Source organism: Ambystoma mexicanum, chromosome 9, assembly GCF_040938575.1.
Source record: "Ambystoma mexicanum isolate Mex_15411 chromosome 9, UKY_AmexF1_1, whole genome shotgun sequence".
NCBI classification, from domain to species: Eukaryota; Metazoa; Chordata; class Amphibia; order Caudata; family Ambystomatidae; genus Ambystoma; species Ambystoma mexicanum.
The window spans coordinates 428,639,354-428,661,249 of NC_090931.1; the positions used below are offsets into that span (position 1 = coordinate 428,639,354).

Consider the following 21,896-nt stretch of genomic DNA (forward strand, 5'->3'; position numbering starts at 1 on the left):
ATCACCCCTGCCTTCTGTAAAAGGACTAGAGCCCTTGCCACACTCATGCCTTGGTGGGCAGTTACAGTTTCCTATTTCTTGCTTGGAGTATTTTTGCTCCTTATTTTTAGAGAGTATTTGCCTATTTTTAGGGAGTAAAAGTGGCCAATCCACCCCTTATCTGTAGGGCTAGCCATATTATGTATGCTTCTTATGTTGTTTCAGACACTCCTCAGGTATCAGTCACAAAACGTGTTGCGACTCGTTAAGGCCACCACTCAATTTCTCAGCCCATTTAAACACTGTACAACACATCCCACTGTGAACCTAGTAGGCAAAGGACACAGACGAACGTCTTATTCTGGACCCTTTGGCAAAAGATATATATATATATATATATATATATATATATATATATATTTATACAGCACACCCAGCAATGGTGTTCGCCAACAATAGGAGTATCCCCAATCACGAGGGCCTCAATCAGGTTTTAACTCTAGGTCTTACCAGAGGAGACTATACATTTGCATAAGAACAGGACCCTGCGCCATAAGGGAAGCCCAGCTCGAATTTACAGGCAAATCCCCTCTCAACAAGAGCCCAACCAGACAAATTTTTCAGCTTAACAGGGCATCACCAAGATGGCAGCTTTATTGCCACAATGGCGTTCGTTAGAATGTTCTTGGACAGTCGCAAAACAAAACCATGTCCTTAGGGACAAACTCTGCTTAACAAGGTCTTAGTTTTGAAGTCCCACTGCAGAGAATACAGCACTACAGGGGCATTTGAGAAACCTCACATCACTGACAAAGGTTTTACTTTGAGAACCTTTGCATAGTGACTGGCACAGCCTCAAACCTACCCTGGTAATCAAAGTACGTTTACAGCTGCAATTACATAAATAATTCTCGGAAGTCTGGTTAGAAATAACACTGGCAGGCCTTGTACATCGCAACCTTGCTGTTAGTGTGCAAGCTTTACCAAATACAAACCATGTTATGAGCATCAGCGACAAAGAGAACAGATGCACCACAGGCAGCAACAGTGCAAGCTTCACCTAATACAATACAGGTCCGGGACTATGAGCATCGGGGACAAGAACTAAGAGCATCGAGGACAAAGAATAGATACACAGGCAGCAACGGTGCAAGCTTTGTAGGTACAAAGAACAGGTAGAGCATGGATACAGCAATGCAGGCTTAACCCACATCACATTCAGAAGCAGTGACTGTGATCTTAAACAAAATTATCACATACACCACAAAGAGCTGTGCAAGCGTCTCCCAGACAATGTGCAGTACACGACATGCAGTAGCAAAAGCAGTTTGAGTTTTCCTTAATATAAAGCAGAATTCATATGTTTCGGTGAATGCGCTCCCCACGGTTCCACCTATGGTTATTTTCTATATATCTGCTTGTTACTCTGCTGATAGCAATACTGGATAGCAAAACTTAGAGGATGTGAGGCTGCAATAGGTGTCATCTGCTAAGTGTCACTTTAGGACACCCCATACCAGCACGATGATAGCAGACATAAATGGGTGCGGAATTCCGTACGTGGGGGCAGCAACCGTTTTAACAAGATAAAAAAAGTAGTCTCTTAATAAACAAATAAATACACGCACAAAAGACAGTTTGTCGCCGGTAAGACCAATATTAGGCTAAAACGACCCACATAGCACTTACGTCGACAACGTGAGCAAGGAGTGATTTTTAACTTTAAATAGATTTTTTTGTTTTACTATGAGATTTAAAAAAAAAAAAAATCAAGTTTGACAGAACAGAGATTGCAAGGAAAAGGAATGTTCATAAATCAGTGAGTGTTTGCCACCGCAGCTTTCCTAGCGCGAGAGGAGGGTGTGAAGGGAAGGACAGAGCCCCAGTTTTATGCGCCTTGCGAGCGGGAAGGAGATTCACTGCACAGCCAGGTGCCCGTCTACGGCGGGCCCGTTGCCCCACATTCCCTGCTCAGGCGAGCCTGACTGGATTGATTCTCAATTAGCCGTGCAGTCCGAAGCTTCTCGTTTTTCCCCGCACGAAACGGTAAACTCATTTAAGAAAGAAAAAAAAGAAAAAAAAATAGCAGAAGCCAAGTTAGGCTGAAAGGACTTCAGAGCCAGCTCTTTAGCAGAGCGGCCGGCTGCAGCACTCTTACGGCAGAGGCGTCCGGGCACGGGGGAATGACGGCCGTGTGCCTGCACTGTTTTTCCTCGTTTATCATTCTGGAGGTACGAAATGAGGGTGCCTCTGACAGGTCAGCGAGATGAGTTATACCACAAAGTTTAATTTTATCTAGGGCACGTTTATTGAATGCATAAATGTAATTATTTATAGGATTACTTCTTTGAAGATATTCGTTAAAACTGCCATGTTTAATGTTCTCCTTTCCAGGAAATATTATATTGTGTATTTAAATAAGAACAGTAAGGACTACACACATATATGGGCAATAACCAAATGGTGTTCTAAATGTTTGCAAGAAAACAAAAACTCAGGAGGCTAGATCTAATGTGGCGTATTTGAAAGTGACACTTTCATTCTAAACAATTATTCTGCTTGGACATCTCAATTAGTGGTTTCACACAGTGAAAAAGTGTACATTCAATCTACTGTCTCAACAGCGTCCCAGGATTACCAAGGATTACCCAAATCTGGCTTCACTTAGCAATGACAGTGTGAGACCTTCAATTTCAACTTAAATCAAACTCCAATCAATAGGTTGGGATCCACTGGAGAGGACTGAAATTGAACGTAGCTAACTAACACAACTTGGCAAAAGATTAAATAGGGTATATGGATTTACAACTCTACACATTCATGTAGGTTAGTTGTCCATTGTGTTAACTGTGATGCACCAGTTGTCAACTGTGATGCACCAACATGTCCAAGTACACATGTATTCCTAGTGCCTCCAATAGGGCTGTGCATCAAAGTTTGAGATGTTAAATGTTAAAAGGTATTTGTACCGCGCACCGTCACCAACGGAATTGGTCCCTAGGCGCTCTGGCGGATCTGTAAATGATAAGGTAGGATGGGTTAGTAAGGTGAAGAGGAAGTAGGATAGTGAGAGGAGTGGTGTTCTGTTGGCAGTTTCAACTCGATATACACCATATGCTGAGCTTTGGTGCGGATATTGGATCGGTGTCAGTCCGCGTGTGCTGTTGCTCCGGCTTATGTGTTGTTGCTGTGTTGTGAAGTGCGTGCGGCTTGTTGTGCGAGAGATGGTTGTGCGAGTTTTTGAGTAAGATGAGTATGCAGAGTTTGAGTTTATATTGGTTAGTGGATTACCTGACCTTTAGCATGCTAACATTCACAGTTTTGTCTAAGTGTGGCACCTGTTGACCCTCACAATTCTATCTGGATGCGGCGCAGGACAATGTTTAGGATTCCATCTAGGTGTGGGCATGCCAACATTCAAAGTCCGATCCAGATGCGGTGCAGGTCAATATCCACAATTCCAAGTGTGGCATATGCTAACATTCAAGTTTCACCTAGGTGCGGGCATGCACCTGGTGTGAGTCGATGGCAGTCTATGTTATTTTCAAGTAAGAGAGTGGTAGGGGTTTTCTGGAGTAGAGTAATTGCTCCACTCCCCACCCATGCCACACTCACAGTTTTTGTTGGCGTCTGTTGACTGCTGGCTTCACTGGCTTCCCCTGCAGACACATCTTGGAGCCGCCAATGTCGGATCCGCCCTTGGCCTTGGGGCCCTTATCGCGGGGGATGCCAGGCAGAGGGCTGCCCTGGGAGGGTCACTTATGGCCAGTGAGCTGGCCAATTAGGGAGGTGGGAGGGCTGGGGGAAATTGAGCACTGGACGATTTGAGGGCGGGCCTGCAAGCGGGATTGTGGGAGTCTGATGGGATACAAATGCTGCGCCATGATAGAGGAATGGGGGGCAGGGGGACCACATTGCACATGCTCACCTCTTAGCCAAGGTAGTAAATGGCACAGGGAGCGGACGTGCAGAGGGTTAGGCCCTCGTGCAAATCCCGGAACGAAATACAGCCAATAGGGGCCTGGGGAGGGCACGTAAGGCGGTTTGTGGATCGGGACACTGGGATGCGGGCTTGAAGCCTCCGCAGACCGCACACGCTAGGTGCAGCGCCATGATGGAGGAATGGGGGTAGGGGACCACATTGCACATGCTCACCTCTTAGCCAAGGTAGTAAAAAGATAGATTGATATATTTTCAAAAGCGATATAGGATTAGACAATATCGTTAACATCGAAATCTATATATAATCAGTCACCCATTAAATTAAGAGGGTGGCAAATCAACATGACAAAATGTCACTTAATGCCTACTTCAGTGCTTATAGGGATTATTTTAATTTATTACACACCATAGCACACAGACACCTAGACCATAAGCATCAAAGAAAGGACAGATACAGATAAAATAAGATACTCAAAGGAAGTAACTATTAGGGATGTTTATCCTACTTACATTTGTTTGTTAGTATTCACATTATTGTTGAGATGATGTCCTTTTGAATCAATTGAAATTTTAGTATGAGGTTAAACAACAAATAACGTTAGACTTGTGTTTTTCAGTTACTGTTCAGTATTAGTAGTGTTGGCATCTCAACATCTGTGAGATGTTGGCATCTCAATATTTATTGTATGTAAATATGTGCTCTGTAAAGCGCTTTGGATTAAGGCACTATATAAATAACACATCATCATCATCATTATCTCACATGTAGTTGACTTTCAACAGAGCATTTAACCCAAACACAATATTGAGATATAGATTGAATATCGCCATCGGCCCAAAAATATTGAGATGACTTTTGGTCCATATCATCAAGCCCTAACCTCCAATATAAATGGGGTAAAAACACGTTGCAAGCTACTATCAAGGCATGAAAAGTCACGCACCCCCCCCACCCTCAAGTCTCCACATGTATAGAACACACCATTTCTTACTCACCAATAGTTAATTAAGTTATCAGTCGTCAAAGGCTAGTGGCAAGTGTGCGTTTTGAGGCCTAAAATGCAATATGTGCAAATGGCAAAGATCACAAACATTGTATTTAATATAATCAGGTTTCTACTGTACCAGGTTTAGACTCACAGTAGAGAGGATATGTGGAAACGCATCTCCATCCCTCACTGGGCACGTATGCACACTACATTGTATATGTGGACAAAAAAAGTGCTCACAACAATCCAGACACCACAGTACAAGGAGCTGCTAGCAGAATATGCATCAACCACCGTGTAGTGGTGAAAAAAAAGGAAGAAACATTGTGCGCTCTTTCTACAAGACCCTACCACCCACCGATCAAACCTTGCACAATGACTCACATTATCTCGTCTTCTCATACTCTGTGCCACCTGTGAAACAGCAAAAAAAAGAAGAAATAAAAATACACAAAAAAATAAAAAATCATTGCTGTGGGCATGCTGTGCCAGAGGTCCTATGTGCCAAATTGTCATAAAACCCCCCACCCCCTCCCGTTCCATCTCATCTGCGCACCATGGTGGGCCAGACACTCCAGTTGGCTCCACCAGTTCAATCAAATAGGATTACTACAATAAGCAGAAGATCTGGTCAGGCAACTTTCATAATATCACTTCAGTTGGGTCAAGCAAATTATTAACATCGCAGGCTGCTGCACTGCCACTTTCAAGAACTTGGCAACCAAAGGCAACATTTCTCAAAGAAGTTCAACAACTACAAGTCCTTTCTGAGCCAACTGGCCCTTTGAAATATAATGCCTTTGTTTTTCCTTGCTAGTTCAATTCATGTTTGATCGACTTTTCAAATGTACCTTATGAGGGGGCAGAGGGGTTTAGATGGAACGTGCCTAAAAAATATAATGGAGAAAAACAGTGAAAAGTGCACAAGAAAAGAACGAATGCTAATTACTGCTAATATTGTTGCACTAGATACTGCCTTCAGCCCGTCCCCCACTCTCCCTTACCTCTGACTATCAAAAAGATATTGTGGCATTGGCTCTGTAATAGCAAAAGCACACCAGCTGTACTCTCGCCCAGCACGTCACCACCCCCCTGCCCACCGCCCAGCACGTCTTAATTAACTCATTGTTTTCAAACTGCTCTTTGATTTTTATGCAAAGCAACCAACAACCAATATGGCTTCCCCCCCCCCTTTTCCATGAAGGATCTTGTCGAAAAGTACAATAGTAATGTGCCAGACTGTTCATCTTGGTATGATAACTTATCAGAAAATAACATATGTGCCTATTCTAGGTTTTGATAAGGTGACTTACTCAGTAAAACAAGTGTACACTTCTTACTAAGACTACAATATATAATGAAGTAATTTATAAAAATCAACATCGTAAATTCTTCTAAAAACTGTTCAATTAAGTAATTTCCGTTGCTCAATGGGTTATTTTGCGTCATTTTTCCTGTCAAAATGTCATTTTTCTGCAACGTGTTGCCCTAAGATTCCAACTCCTTCCGTGAGCAATGTTTTGTTTACACGGTTGTTCGCTCACGCTGCCAAACCTGCACATTTGCCAGAATATGAACAAACATAATTAACAAAAACGTAGAAAATAACTAAAAACGGAGCTCTGAGACCAGCAGCCTGGCCCTCTAGTCCTTTAAAAAGGGACTATGAGGCCAGCTGAGAGTCTATCCACATCCCCTCAACTTCACCCATATCGACAATGCGCCCCAGCGTGGTCGCGACATTCCAGTATAACACACAGTGACAATGTAGGTCTACAAATACCAGGCTGGTCCTTACCTCTGCTCCAATTGTGCTTTTTTTAATGGATAAAAGCAGCAATCCAGTGAGCGTTTTTGCTTTAACCCGGCTGTCATCTGCAACAACACAGAGATGCCTCTAGCAAACACACACCCAACAGACAGCAAGCGAGAAAGGGCGCGAATGAAAGGGCATGCCAAGCAAATGTTTGCCATTGCGGTTTAATACGATATATAGGTGCAGTAAGTTAAAATGACAATTTCCTCTAGGAGTGAGCAATTTCGAAAGGTGGCGTCGCACAGCGCAGGGTGAAGCCGTTAACCAAGCCTGAGTGTTCAGAGGCATTGAGAAGTCGTGCATTTGAAGACTCACCGTGGGAGCTAAACAGGAATGGAGAGGACTAATGCTGCCTTTGATTCGTTGCAGCCCCCCCACACATGATGCGACAAGGCCAGAGCTTGTTCACCTATACTTGCTGTCAGAGAGTTTGAGATTATGTATTAGGCTGCCGATAGGTTAAACGCCGAGCTCAAAATTACGGGAGCACTCAATAGTGTCCTGCTCTGGCAGGTATCGGTCCGTCTTTGCAGGAAAAGTTCTAGGAGTGGGTGCGTAGTGTGTGCAAGCACGGGTTGGGAGAGATGATGCATGGCCAGGGTACAGTATATGGCTGTGCATGTGCGTGATCTACCGTGGAGAATGATGCGACGGGGGCCAAAGTTCAGGATTCCATCTCAGTGTGGCACATGCTAACATTCACAATCTTATCTAGATGCGACATAGGCCAAAGTTAAGAATTCCATCTAAGTGTGGCACAAGCTAACATTGTTACACGGTCACCTGTATAAATGTGACACAAACTAAAGTTAATAATTCCATCTAAGTGTGGTACATGCTTAACATTCACATTTCTGTCTAGATGCAGCGCGGGCTAAAGTTAATTCCATACAGGTGTAGCACATGCTAACATTCATGATCCTATCTAGATGCGACGCAGGTTAAAGTTAAAAGTGTGGCGCATGCCAACATTCACATTTCTATCTAGATGCGACACGCACTAAAGTTTGGAATTCCATCTCAGTGTGGCACATGCTAACATTCACAATCTTATCTAGATAAGACGTAGGCCAAAGTTAAGAATTCCATCTAAGTGTGGTACATGCTAACATTCACATTTCTATCTAGATGTGACGCGGGCTAAAGTTAAGAATTCCATCTAGGTGTGGCACATGGCAGCGGAGCCCGCGCACACCGTTCAAAAGAAGGCAGAACGGGTTACTATTGCCGAAAGGAATGCTCCCAGCGACATACGTTGCGAACATAGGTGTAAGGGAGGTATCCAAAGTGGCCGACATAGGCCATGTAGGTTGGACCACCATTTTGTCACCACCTGAAGAGAACTGTGTCACATGCGTACCTGGGGCAATCGCCTCCTCGGCAGAGTCGGAGGACTTAAGTAACACTTTAGCCTTACAAGGATCCTCAGCAGAGCCAGTACTGGGTGGTCTCGGATGTTAAGTCGACATCTTCGAAGCAGTCTCAAAATTAGCCTCCAACAGAGGAACCCTGGACAAGCCGGTACCAGAGGGAATGCGGTCCATGGCCTCCCTCTTTGCCACCTCCTCCCCCCGACAGAACCGGTACCACCACAACCCTGAGTGTGGGACGGTTGAGGACAATACCTCACTGACAAGACCCTATGAGAAGGCCTCTTAGATCTGTCGATATAGACTTAAGCCTCCACAAGAGGAACCAAACCTGGTTACAGCGGCGAAAGCTCCAGAAACTGAGACCTCAGGGTGAACCCTGGTATAACAGCAGCCAGCTGAACTGGGCTTGACTTTAGCACCATGATGGTGAACCTCGGAGCAATGTCCAGTACTGGCAGGCCCTGGTGGGGGGGGGGGAGGGAGGGTGGCGGGGGGAGGGAAACCTGGTGACAGAGCTATGAGAAAGGCCCTTAAAGTACTCCCTCATGGGGTCAGAGTGCATAAGTCTCTGAAACTTCCTGAAAAAGGCACCCTCTGATGAAGATTTAGACACTCGGGTGGGCAAAGGCTGCCCATAAGGTGCATATCCCCACAAACGTAATGAGGAAGGATGCCAGGAAATGAGACCGTATGTGGTAGTGGCATCCGAGCACAGCAGTCATAAGGAGGGTGGGACGGATTCACACTGACTGATGGAAACTTGTTCAACAAAAAGAAGGTTGCCAGCACCCGTCGTCGATAGCGTGGGTCTAAGGGAAGAATCCAAAATGGCCAGCGTAGCCCACGAGGGAAGGCCCGCAATTTTGTCCACACCTGAAGAGAACTGTGTCACATGTGTGGATGAGGCATGTGTCGCCACAGGATGGACAGGGGACTTGATCGAAACTTTAGCCTTGACACAAGGTTCCTCGGCAGAGCCGGTACTGTGGTGCCTAAGATATTTACTGGACATCCAGAAAGGGCCCCTTTAATTAGCCTCAAGAGAGGAACCTCAGCAAAGCCGGTAACAGAGGAGATACGGTCAGCAACTTCTCCCTGTGCCCCCTCAACAGAACCGGCATCACCGCAAGTGCGAGAATGTTGAGGAATCCACCTCACAGACAAGACCTTAATGGGTCCCTCAGTTTTGTCGGTACACATCTTAGCCTCAATGAGAGGAACCTCGGAACGGAGTGCAGACTTTATAGCTCCCCGGATAGCCTCAATGGAGGACTCAGGGCGCACCCCAGTGTCTGTATGGGAAGCTCCAGACAAGGAGACCTCGGAGCGAACTCCGATACCCAAAGCCTCAGCACAACTGGGCTGGCTATTAGCACCTGATTGGTGAACCTCAGATCGTAATCTCGGGTCGGCAGGCCCCTCGTGGGAACCCTCAGAGAAAGCCCCAGGTACGCCCATTAGGCCTGCGAGGCACCTCAGGGTAAACCCTGGTAGCAGAGCTCTTGAAGCCCCTCCTGGACCTGGAAGAAGTCCCCGGCCGGGGTGCCCTAAAAGTAAGGAACTTACCTTGCATCTCTTTTCGTCTATGAAGAGTTGAAAATGCGGTGGAGGAACTTGCTGGAAGATCTCCTCCGACCGAAGACGCCGCTGAAGTGCCCGGACCGAAAGGGAGTCGCAGTAGAAACACGAGTCCCAACAGTGATCCTGTCCCAGACACCGCAAACAGAAAGAATAGGGATCCTCCATAGCGAAGCGTCATTCGCAAGAGGAACAAGAGAAAAATCCCAGTTGATTCGGCATAGACGGAGGACTACGCGACCGCAGAACGGAGAGAAGGACAATGGGAAACAAGAAAAAGATCTTCCCGGTGATGCAAGTGCATCCAGCCCCGACCGCGCAGAGAAAAGGACTGAAAGGCGATGCGTGGGGCGGAGCTCAGGAGGGCTGGGTTACGGCCAAGTGCGCTACCCGCTCGTAAAAAGAGAAGGACACATTTTTCAATTTAATGCTTTTTTTACAAAAGTGCTCCGGTCCCATCCCACTGGACGGAATGTCCCAAAAGTATGGAGGAAAGGGGACGGGACGTAGGAGTAAGACTAGAGCGGACACAACTGAAGCAGGCCAGGGCATAAAATACCTAGGCATAACTCACAAAAAAAAAGTAGAACCATATGGAGCAAACTATCCACAACTACAGGGGAAAAAAGAAAAATCAGAAAACACTTGACAAAATGGAACCCGTTAATGGTAACGTGGTGGGGCAGAATGACAAAAATGGTGACCCTTCCAAGAGTAATGTACTACTTCCAAGCGCTACCAATTAGAGTCCCATGGTCCTTTAACTCCCCGAATAAGGCCATAAAATCATACATATGGAAGAAACCACATCCCAGGGTAGAAATGGCAACACTCACTGCCCCAAGGAACAAAGGGAGGCTAGTGTTTTCCTCAGATTCTACAAGGCTGCACAATTAAGGGTCATGAGAGAATGTCTAAGGGGAGACCAACATAAAATATGGGCACGACAGGGCGGTGTGGTCACGGTTTCACCCCTTCAGGGACTTATGCGGCTAGACAAAAGGACAAGGCATCTGACCACAAGGATTAGTGAGATAAAAACCGGGCGGGGAGCATTATCGAAGAAGCCTTCACCATTCTGCCCTTTGGAAACCCAGAATTCCCACCGGGGATAGACAATGAAGTGTTTAGGATATGGGAAATAGCAGGCTGCCAAAATAATAAGAGACATGTACTAAGGGCGAGGAATGCGTTCAAGACATCGGTTTAGAGGAAAATTACAGATTTAAATACAATCAACTGAAACATTGGCTAAGTATATCAATAATAAAAGTGGCAGCCAAAAGACAACCAACGCCGCCCTTTGAACAATACATCACAACAAACAGGATCGAAAAGCCTACTCTCAATCTTTACAAGCATCTGAATGAGCAAGAACTAGTTCAGTGGAATTACATGAGGGAAAGGGGGGGAAATAGGAGATCCCATTCCTAGAAAACAATGGGAACACCTGTGGGGTATGATCCCCAAACTAACCAGATCTATCCAACTCAGGGAGATGGGGATTAAAATGACATTGCAATGCCACTACACATAGGAAAGAATCCACACAATCTTATTGATATTTTAGTTGCATTGTGCTCAAACACATACGATCAATGCTTCCCATCAAAGCTGGAGAGGATGCAAAACGCTAGGGGACTGGAAGAACACTGAGGGGGGGGGGGGGGGAATTCTGGATGTGTGGCATGTGGGAACCAAAAGCGAAGATACCCACTAAGACTCAGAAGCGGGGCATGATAACCCAATTGATAGCAGCATGGCTGGTGATGGCACAAAACTGGAAACACCCCTGCTCCTCCCCGCCCCCCCCCCCTCAAAAATACAGGACTTTTTGCATAAAGTTTGGAGCTTCGCGGAACTGGAAGGGGTAACTTACAAACTTCAAGGAGACCAAGGGAGATTCAAACAGGAATGGGGCCCAATACTGTCCGATCTACAAAGCGACTATATGGCACAGTGGTGCCAACATAGAATAAGAATTCTGGATATCCTATGAACTCAAAGGAGGTAGCTAAATGGATAAGCAGCAGACAAAACCTCTGGTGGGTCTGGCGGATGTTTGTTATGTTGTTAATGTTCAATGTAATACTGAAAATAATGAAACTATTCTTTTAAAAAACGTGTTTTTTCCCCCTTATCGAGTAGTATTATTAGAGTGCCTTCCTATAACTTACTGCTGCTGGTCACAGATCCGAAAAAATACCTGGAGGTTTTTTTTTTATAGGAGCACCATTTGCCCATAGGCCTCAGGGCACACAAAGACGTGTATAACACAATCACAGGTCATAAATCGGGGAAAAGGAACCATGGGGGTGAATAACCATTAACTCATTCTGGGTAGTAGCAGGGGGTAGGATCATATATGTTAATTGTTTCCAGTTTGTTATGGCACATTTTCCTGGTTTTTGGGAAAAAAATGGATGTTGTATATGCCTCTCAGCTGTAAGGCTGGTTTTGAGTAAATGTCATAACTCACAGAGCAACAATGTGGATAGTAAGCAGAGGGCCAAGAATTCTGATTATAATATTCTGCGGTGCAATTATTCTGATGCAAGCATCACCCTTACACCAATTATGAAAGGCATGTTCTATCGTATTGTTTTCCGAAACCCCATTTAGCGGACATTATTCGACGTGCAAATTTTGTGTTTTGAATTTTTTGACAGCCACATCAGTGATGCTTTAGGTAAAGAGTTGTTTTTTCTCCAATGGCATAAAAAAACATTCTGCATTTTTTCTGAACCGTGTTGACAAATCCTATTTATAATGAGCATGCAATGCTTTTATGTACATACATGCTTTTGGTAGATACTATGGCAGATGTTGGAAGTCGGACTGGTGGATGAGCACTTGTAAAAAGAAAAAAAAAAAAATAATAAACACAAATCACTAAATATTTGCTTTTTTAGGCTATGGCAACGTGTTGTACACTGGTTTGCAATGCAGTGGTTGTGAATGGGAAATTTCCGTCCAAACTTTTTGGGGATGGCTCACTTAGTAGGCACTCACAAAATCAGTTACGCAAATGGAAAATAATGTGCACATACAAGCAAACCATTTCTGCACTTACAAACAAATAATTTAAGGGAACATTGGCTATGATCCAACCAGGATTTCAGTCAGTCATTGGGGGGGGGGGACAACACTGAATTCTTGGATTTAAACAAGGGGTAAAACTTGACTGCCCCCTGGCACCGCTGTTTTTTATTCTTTTCATGGTGGATTTTGACTCTGCGAAGCATAACAGCAGGGTGTGCCCACTTAGGCTGTGAGACAATCACCTATATGGTTTGGATTCCAACCAAGCCTAGTCAAACTATCGTGGTTCGTTTGACCCCGCCTAAACTGTGTTAGTGCCTTTTACTGGCCCACACATGGCGCACTGCATCCTACCTACTCAACAGCTGTGCCCCTAGTGGCCTATGATAATTACTTCACACTTAACTCGCCTAGATTAACAAGTTAATTACCAACTGTAACATTCTTTCGACTGGATGTTCCTCCCACGTATTCCTCATCCCACAACATTCGCATCTCGCCAGCCTCGCCGCTTCTGAATTTTTCCTCCCGACGGGCCCCACACCGTGTCGACGTCACCACCAGCACAAGTAGCCCGTGCCACGCCCGTTGGCCTCAGTTCTGTTTTTGAGGAAATATTCGAGGTGTGCCTCATGACTGAAAAACTCTTTGTGAGAGAAGTGTAACTAATGTAAACTGTACTGCGGGATGGGAGGGGCGATGAGGAATACGTGGGAGGAATATCCAGTCGAAAGAACGTTACAGTTGGTAAGTAACTTGTTCTTTGAATGGATGGTTTCCTCCCACGTATTGCTCATTTTATGATAGACTCCCATAGCAGTGGTAATTTTGAAGGTGGGAGTACCAATTATTTTTCTCATGGCCGGAATAGAGTACCGCCTTAGCAAATAATCCTTCGTTGGAAGAAGAAGCATCTAAGCAGTAATGCTTGATGAAGGTATGCATTGATGCCCATGTTGCAGCTGAACAAATATCCGCTGCAGGGACTCCCCTCTTCAGAGCTGCAGAAGTAGCCATAACCCTAGTGGAATGGGCTCGAAGCCCATCCGGCAGGTCCTTTCCCGCCAATCTGTAGCACTCAACTATGGCCAAAATGATCCAGCGAGATATGGTCTGTTTGGTCACCGATAATCCCAATTTATGGCCAGTATAACCTACAAAAAGTTGGTCATCCTGACGTAATTTTGACATTCTTGAAATATAAAAACAGATCCCTTTTTGGCTCCAGTCTATGAAACCTCTCCTTTTCCCAAATGAGGAGGAGGGTAGAACGTTGGCAGTATGATCTTTTGTGACAAGTGAAAGTCAGAAACTACTTTTGGTAAGAAAGAAGGTTTAACCTTAAGTACAACCTTGTCCTTGTGAAAAGTAGTGTACAGAGGTTTGCATGAGAGAGCCTGCAACCCTGCAGGCTGATGTTAAGGCCACAAGAAGGACTGTTTTTAATGTTAGAAGCCTCAAGGGGCAAGAATGCAGAGGCTCAAAAGGTATACAAGTTAGGAACTTAAGTACACGATTTAAATCCCAAGTCGGGACATGAAAAGGGACTGGAGGGTACACATTAGTGAGCCCTTTCAAGAAATGAATAATTAACAGAATTTTGAAGTAGGAAACCCCTTCAGAGGAACGCTTGAAAATGGACAGCGTAGCCAGATGTCCTTTAATTGTTCCGATCTTGAGCCGCAGATTGGCTAGATACAATAAGAAAGAAAGCACCATTGCGGTGTCACATTGCAACCGCCCCACCCAAAAGATTAAACAGGTTTACAATCGTTTTATTACTGCCTCCCGGTCAAAAATAACGCTTCTCCATCACTTAACATACCCATTCCACTGCCCCCCCCCCCTAAATACACCCACTCTTGATCTCTTCAAAATTCAGGAAAATGCAAGGTTGCAACCACATTCTAAAGGCCCGAGGACAACAGGATATCACTACCAGCCTCTATCTGCAGCAGCTGTGCTGTTATGACTAAGGCACTGCAGAAAGAAGTACTTAGAGGAAGAACAAAAGCCATAATGGGGTTGGGGCAGGTGAGCAATGGTGGCATAGTACTCTGCATTTCTTTTCACATATTAGGGGTGGCGTGATTTTCCCCACTATAACTTACTATTATTGGGTTTTAGAATGTGTAAGGCTCTGGGGCAACATATTCTACATGCATGGAAAAAGAAACAAACACTATCAGACCAAAAGAGAGCAGGCTATTCAAATAATTCAGCAGCATCCAGTTAGGAATCAGAGAAACATTATTGGTGTCCAATAATATGGCAAAATATGTATTTTGTAGCTAGAAAAATTAACAGTATTTATTAGAAAATCTATTAATGTACTATAATACTGACAAATGTAGTATAATACTGACACAGAAGCATCTACTCAATCCACATTTTTAATAAGACCATAGAATGTGTGTCAGTGACCATGGTGAATGCCCGAGGAAAGCAATGGTATACATTTCATCTGTCAATTCCTCTCTTCGAAACGTATTCGAGGGCCTCATAACGGGACCACATGAGAAGGCCGATTTGGGCAAAGGTACTCTGTAGCCAGAGTGAAAAAATGTGGTTAAATAGTATTACACTCCCATAGTTATCACTAGGGCTGGGTGTAATTGTATGCAAAATCTGTAAGACTTCGATCTGTGTCCCCCCAATCAGCCGTCCTGCCACCCCCACGTATCGAAAAGATCGGAGCTAAGTTTCTCGTGCCGCTGCGCGAACCGAGCATGGTTTTTCGAACCATGCAAAGTATCTCATACCGCAACAGGAAACCAGTACAGATTGAAAATAAGCTTGCATAAAGTTTCTCGTGTCACTGCACAAACCCATAACAAATAAAAATTAAAAAAAATTATAATAAAAAAATAAACCTTTCTCTGCGTGAAACCACACAAAACAGGGCGAATTTTCGTTGGCGGCGGAACCGTAATGCTGATTTCATAGAACTGGCATAAGCGGATTCCAGTTCTAATTCTGCATGTTTCGTTTTGTGGGTGGAAACTCCACTTGCCCCTAGTTATCACGATCCTTTGCTAGGGACACGCTGGGGTTGGACTGAAACCTTGCCCAAACCTTGGCTCAGGTAGGTCTCCAGGGATTCCTCTGGTCAGATAGGAAACTTTAAGGGTACCTCTCCAACACCTACCGCTATGTTTCGGGATGGGTTTCAACTGCTGCAGCAGCAGGGCAGGAAAACAGACCGAGGTAAAACATTCTGGGACCGACATGGAGGAATAGACGTCCACAGAAACCATGGCATATGTGCAAAGGTGGCAGCAGATCACGACCCTATGGGACCACTGAGCATGCTCCAACCAGCTGGAGGCACTAACCGGAAAGCCTCCACATGCAACTAAAAAGCAGTCGTCCATAAGCCCCATTGCTTACCTAATGCCTCCATTGATGGAGGAGTGTGCTTCCCACCCCACAGAGTCACCCAACCGGCAACGGGCCAGTTCTGCTGACAACCTAGAGCACAATTTCAGAAAAACTATTCATACGACAGCTACCGGGACTTAAACCAAGTCAGTTTATAATGTCTGCCCATTTTTGGGCCCCAAAAAATTCATTGCTTTTCTGTTTTTCTTAATAAACGCCTGACAAAGGTCCTTTGCGTTATTGTTTTGTCAGATAGATAGTGAAGCTCAAATGGAAGTCAATCTAGAATAATTAGTCATGAATGAACAGCAATCCGTAACATAGGATCTGGTCTTTGATGGCAGGAAAAGTATTAAGTTTGAAACTAAAAAGACTACTCAGGCAGGATATCCAGTTGCAACAATAGGTGAACGGCATCCATCAACAGGGTGCAGCCAAGGCAGGTGCGGCATTGGGCCCGGCGCTGGATGCCGCGATTAGCTTCACTTACCAGAACATTGTGATGGCTTTCCAGAGACATTCCAAACCTTTGTGAGCCAAAGCCAGATTCTGTTCTGTTCCTGTACCGTGCTCAGGTGTTTTGTACGGCCTAAGAATGCCTAAGTCTTAATTCTGCAAACAAGGAAGGCAACACTGTGTGCTATGCCTTACCTTGCAAATAACAGTGCTGTTTTGAGCAACTTTATGCAATTGAAGTAGGAATTTAAACTAATGTTTTCTGAAATACAGACAACTAGAAGTAGGTAGGCCAACCTCTTTTACTTCCAACAGGACAAAATGGACTTACATTTCTATGTTTTGCCCAATCTCGGCAGGTCTGCCGGGAATAAACCGGCAATGACCACTCATTTCCAGAGGGTTAAACTAAGACATCAAAGATGATTTATCGAGAACGTACATTACCGAAAACCTATAAGGGGTCTTGGATTTGGCAATTAGTGGGAAAGCCTGCTTACAGGAAAGTAAAATAGAGCGAAGGAGAGGATTCCCTCCTGGGGCCAAAAACACCTTTTTCATTCTTGAGATTTCTAACCCACCTTCATCACCAACAGAACATAAGCAATTGGGATCAAATCAAAGAGCTCCACTGATTGAGTAAGAGAAAACTGGATAAAGCAACGTGGTAAGGGTGATCACTTTATCCAGTACCATACCACACGCCACTAAAAAGGGCTAATGGATTGGGACAAGCAATACACCATATTCCCATGTTAGCTAGTACAGTGAATGGATCCTAACATTTCTACATCCCCATCATCCTAACCACCCTGCATGGAGACAGTTGCTATGCTGGACACAGTAGCAAAAGGCAGGTTCATACAGACAATGATATGATAGTTCATTTATATAGCACCTATGAACATTGGGTTTTCAAAGAGCTTAATGGAATGTGGAAATACTTGTAATCACAAAGAATCATCCAAAAGAAGCACACATGGTGTGGAAAGACCACCCGTCTCAAAAGGGGCAAGTATCTGAAGCACTGATAACCTCAAGATGCATAGTGAACAAAGAAAAAAATATAGTTCAATGTCATAATGGTACCAGACTATAAAGATAATTCTGAGATTATCCTGGTTCATCAAACAAACCTACTAACCTCCCGCCCCCCTCCCACACCTCCCGGGTAATTGGAAGGCCTGTACCATAACAAATGTTGTCACTGTTCTGCGTGGAACATGGTATTCTGTATCCCGGATGAGATGATTATCAAGGAGGATGAACACTAGGATCTACAAAGTTCAATGAAAGTTTAACCATACACAACGAGTGCCTGGAGTTCAAGAACATGTTTGAGTAAGAAGAAGCTGAAGGGTTGCCATTCCATGGCCAATACGCTTGCCCTATAGACTGGCAACCTGGAATTACATTATCATCAGGGAAAACGTGTAATTGCATGCAGGGAGTAGAAGTCATTGAAGCAATACATCCATGGCAGTGTCATAAAAGGGATTATAGATCTCGGCTTGAGCGCCCCTTTTTATAATAGACAAAAGCTTTATTCGGTATAGATACCATCAAAGTACATACCATAAAACAAAAGATAAAAAATTTCAAAAAACACAATACAAATAACGTCACATTCAGGAATTTCCCCTCAAGATCCACTCTGTAAGGAGACTACAGCTACCTCCTCGTCTTCATTCAGTGTTGTCTCTGACCTCTCACCAGGATTCCAGACCTCACAAATTGAGAAGTGATGCTTGGGCGTTTACAACATTCCTATTAGTCCTCGTCTGTTGCACCCATCCAATTGCACCCACCCATCCAAGTGCCCGCTATATTCGTCTTCTTCATTTACTAGTACCTAGGTCCTCCCTTACGAGTGACCATTACTTCACATACCTCAATAGCTACCTCAATTACTTCACATACCTCAATAGAACGTTCACATTCATATCTCAGATACCTCTGCTAATGCACATGCATTTTTCTTGCATTTTCTACCAGCTGTGCCATTTCTTTAGTTTTACTCCCTTGTTTTCCTTTTGTTTTCTTATTTTTCTTTCCTCTCCCATGTCTTGGAAGAGAGGTTTCTGTTGGAATTGATTCAGAGTTCTATCCAGAACTTGCCCCGTGATCAGCAAAGCTATAGGTACTTCAATTGGGGTTTCCACACTACTTTCAACTAATATGCATGAAGCCCGTTCATCCGCTGCTCAGGTGCACCAATAATGCTTCCTTCACCATCCCAAACATTCTCTATAATTGAGATGTCTCCATCTACCGCCACAGGAGATAATCTCACTTTACTTTGTGTAGGCTGTCCATCTTCATTCCCCACAGAAGTTGAAGAATGCAATTCCAATGGGGTTATTCATCTTTCTAAACTGAATCCTCTCAATACAATGCCTGTGCCTCTTGTAAGTTTCAGAGCATAATTCCAGTATTGCTTTGAGGAGTGATCCTAGGTCATCTTGAGGTATTTCAATCACATACCTCCTAGACCTCGCAGTATTGTCTGAGGTCAGAGCAATCAGTAAAGGAAGATATAGTAGAAGAGTCCACCAATATCTCCTGTGCCTTTTTGTGGGCACCGGATCACAAACAAAATACTATTTTTGTCATGTGCACCAATCAAGGTAAGAATCGTTGTAAGCTATGCTTCATTTAGCTCTGCTCCCGTAAGTTCATCAGCCTCCCTTTGCAGACTATAATAAAGCCTCAGCAATGAGCCATTATCGATGCAAGTAGAATTTTGCAGCACACCATCATCAGGTAAGGAGGCAAAGTACCCTTCCTCTGCAATGTTTTTGCAATCACATCAGTATCCTTCATCGCCTCCTACTGCGCCAGCAATGGTGCGTAGTAATTCGTAATGTTCCCCCTCTGATTTGCATTGTTACCCACTACGAACGGCACCTGCTTGGAAGGGAGATTAAAAAGAGGGTATGTACTGGCAGGAACGAGAACCCTGCGCACACAAGTATCTGTTTTGTTTAAAGTCCCACATTACCTGCACTGTTTCAGTGAGTGCAGCCAAGGTTATCTCGGATCAAACTTAGTTTTCCATTACATTCCTAGTTTTACTTCTAGTATGCATACGCTTTTTTCCACTTAGCATCCGAACAGAGCTACGGACAATATAGACCGCAACCACAGAGCACTCTCAAGATGCAGTTGCAATTCACCAATCTTCGGCGAACAAGTCGATCTTTTCCATTAAACTCGCAATTGCGTTTAGACTTACCGCCAAGGCAGCAGTTTTGTACCGAGCCGCAGGAAGTTACAAAAGTAATTTCAAATTTGCGCTCAAAACACTCATCACTTGCCAAGCACAGACCGCTCAGGCAAAAGTGGTGGGGATACAGCAAACTTTCCCAGCGAAGCAAAATAGGACGAATAGTCACACTGACAGACAGCATATTAATGCTCATTAATTAAACATTTTAAAGGATTCAGGGAGCCAGCAACAGTCTAAGTATAACATCATTAAAATGTATCAACAGCAAAGTTGATTTAGAAAGTTGTTGTATCCTTCGTATTAGTGGTTGCTCTGAGCCTCCCCAGCCAAGCCCTATGCAAGTACTTGGCCAAAAATATAATGCGTTAAAGTCACCTGTGTTTTTACAATAGTCCTGGGCACTCCAATCTAAAAATTGGGAGCAGATACCTGGCTCTAAAATCTCTATAACCAAGGCACAACAACAATAAAAGGAGTAGGAGTTTCAAGTTGAGCTCCACAGGACGAGAACTCTGCACTTATTTTCATATTCCAGTTCCTTGTGAAAGCAGCAGCCCACAATGTGTTCACTTTAAATCAAGGAAGCGTGACCATACAACCCTGGGGAAATTATGTCCAGGTACTGTTCAAAAACAAATTCCTGCTTTAGTCTTGGGTATGATAGGCCAGATGAAAGTTTAAGACACGCACTTTCCATGATCGTCTACATACCTGGATACCTGCCTTTTTAACCAGATCAATAGACCCTTTCTCCATGGCTAGTGGTTGGCCCCAGAAAGTAGCAATATTCAGTTTAGCCAACCAAAACGTTTGAATCATGGAAGAGAGCGGCTACCTTACAGTGTCAGGATTGGGACAAGACGTCTATGTACCTGGATAAGCTCTGAGCAGTCCACAAGTGTGGACAAATTTGGAGTCGTTTGAGAGGTATAAGATCTTTGATAGGGCAGGGGTCACATTCGAAATGTAAAGTTATATTTGGAGCACCTACGGATTGCATCAGCAGGGATTTCAGCAATTTATTTTCCACTATTCACATAGCAGATGTCCTTATATTCCCCAAATCTCTGCACCAAAAAGAGCTGCTGGTACAGCTTATAAAGTTGTAGGGCTGGGATCAATGCTCTGCGCCATGGGACTTCGAAAAAACGTCCTCATACCACTGCTGTACTTCTCCAGTCAAGAGTGGTTTTAGTCACTTGTTCGGTCCAGAAACGGTTTTCAGAAAACCAAAGACCCAAAAAGTCATATGCGGTGACCTGTTCAAGTTTCTCACCATCCACTTTGGTATGTTTCACTCTCTTTGCACCTAAAGACCAAAGTTTTAGCCTTATTTATTTCCAGGCAAAGTTTCCCACACTTACTAACGAAGGTGTCCATGGTATGCTTAATGCCCATCGAGCTGGTAGATAGCAACACAGCGTCATCCACACAAAACCATGCCGGGTTACTTCAAATGGCCCCATGAGTTAGTTCACCACCCAAACACCAGCGCACTAATGCCCTATTGTTAGAATAAAGCGCCTGGATGATTCTTACCAAACTCGCGGGGGATATTATAGCCACCTACCTAGAAACTGCCACACTATTGGGACACAGTCAAAAGCTGTACACGGATCAACAAAAAACACGTAGTTTTGTTTTATTTAAGACCGGCATTCTTCGCAATTAAATCAAGTCTAAAGCACTGCTCAAGGGATTCCCTGTTGGAATCCAGACAGAAACTGTTGTTTTATAGGCAAGAAAGATGGAGGAGAAAGTCCTTAAGTCGGCTAAAGAAACAGCAATGCCAAAACTATCATATCAAATTCTCCCACCCATTCCACCTTTTATTGGGGCAGGTGCACAAGGCAAATTGATCTCTGTGGAGTACACAATCTAGTCAGAATTCGAGGAATATGAGGCTGCTTCAAAACACAGGAAAGACACTTTGATTATCTAGTAACGCCTTTCGGGCTATGTATACCCCAGCCATGTTGCAACAGTTTGTCGATTGAGTATTTAAAAGTTGGTTTTTTTAAACACTCTTTATTGGCATTTTATGATAACAACCCCATAACTTCCAACTCCTCTCGACCTCCCCCCTCCCCCTATACCCTTCCCCCTCGACA

The 21,896-nt window shown here is 44.2% G+C and overlaps 1 protein-coding gene and 1 long non-coding RNA gene across 5 annotated transcripts in view; one reads left to right on the forward strand and one right to left on the reverse strand.

Annotated features, from left to right (window-relative positions):
- RFFL (ring finger and FYVE like domain containing E3 ubiquitin protein ligase) overlaps positions 1-21,896 on the reverse strand; it is a 799,537-nt gene that overhangs the window by 769,100 nt on the left and 8,541 nt on the right. The window contains exon 2 of one of the 4 annotated variants that reach the window (XM_069614895.1): positions 5,295-5,324. The exons of the other annotated variants lie outside the window; for them this stretch is intronic. The gene's annotated coding sequence lies outside the window, so the exon portion shown is untranslated. The remainder of the gene's footprint in view (positions 1-5,294; positions 5,325-21,896) is intronic. 4 annotated transcript variants of the gene reach the window in all.
- LOC138488131 (uncharacterized) overlaps positions 1,937-21,896 on the forward strand; it is a 225,363-nt gene continuing 205,403 nt past the window's right edge. Inside the window, exon 1 of the long non-coding RNA XR_011274591.1 lies at positions 1,937-2,236. This is a non-coding gene — a long non-coding RNA (uncharacterized lncRNA). The remainder of the gene's footprint in view (positions 2,237-21,896) is intronic.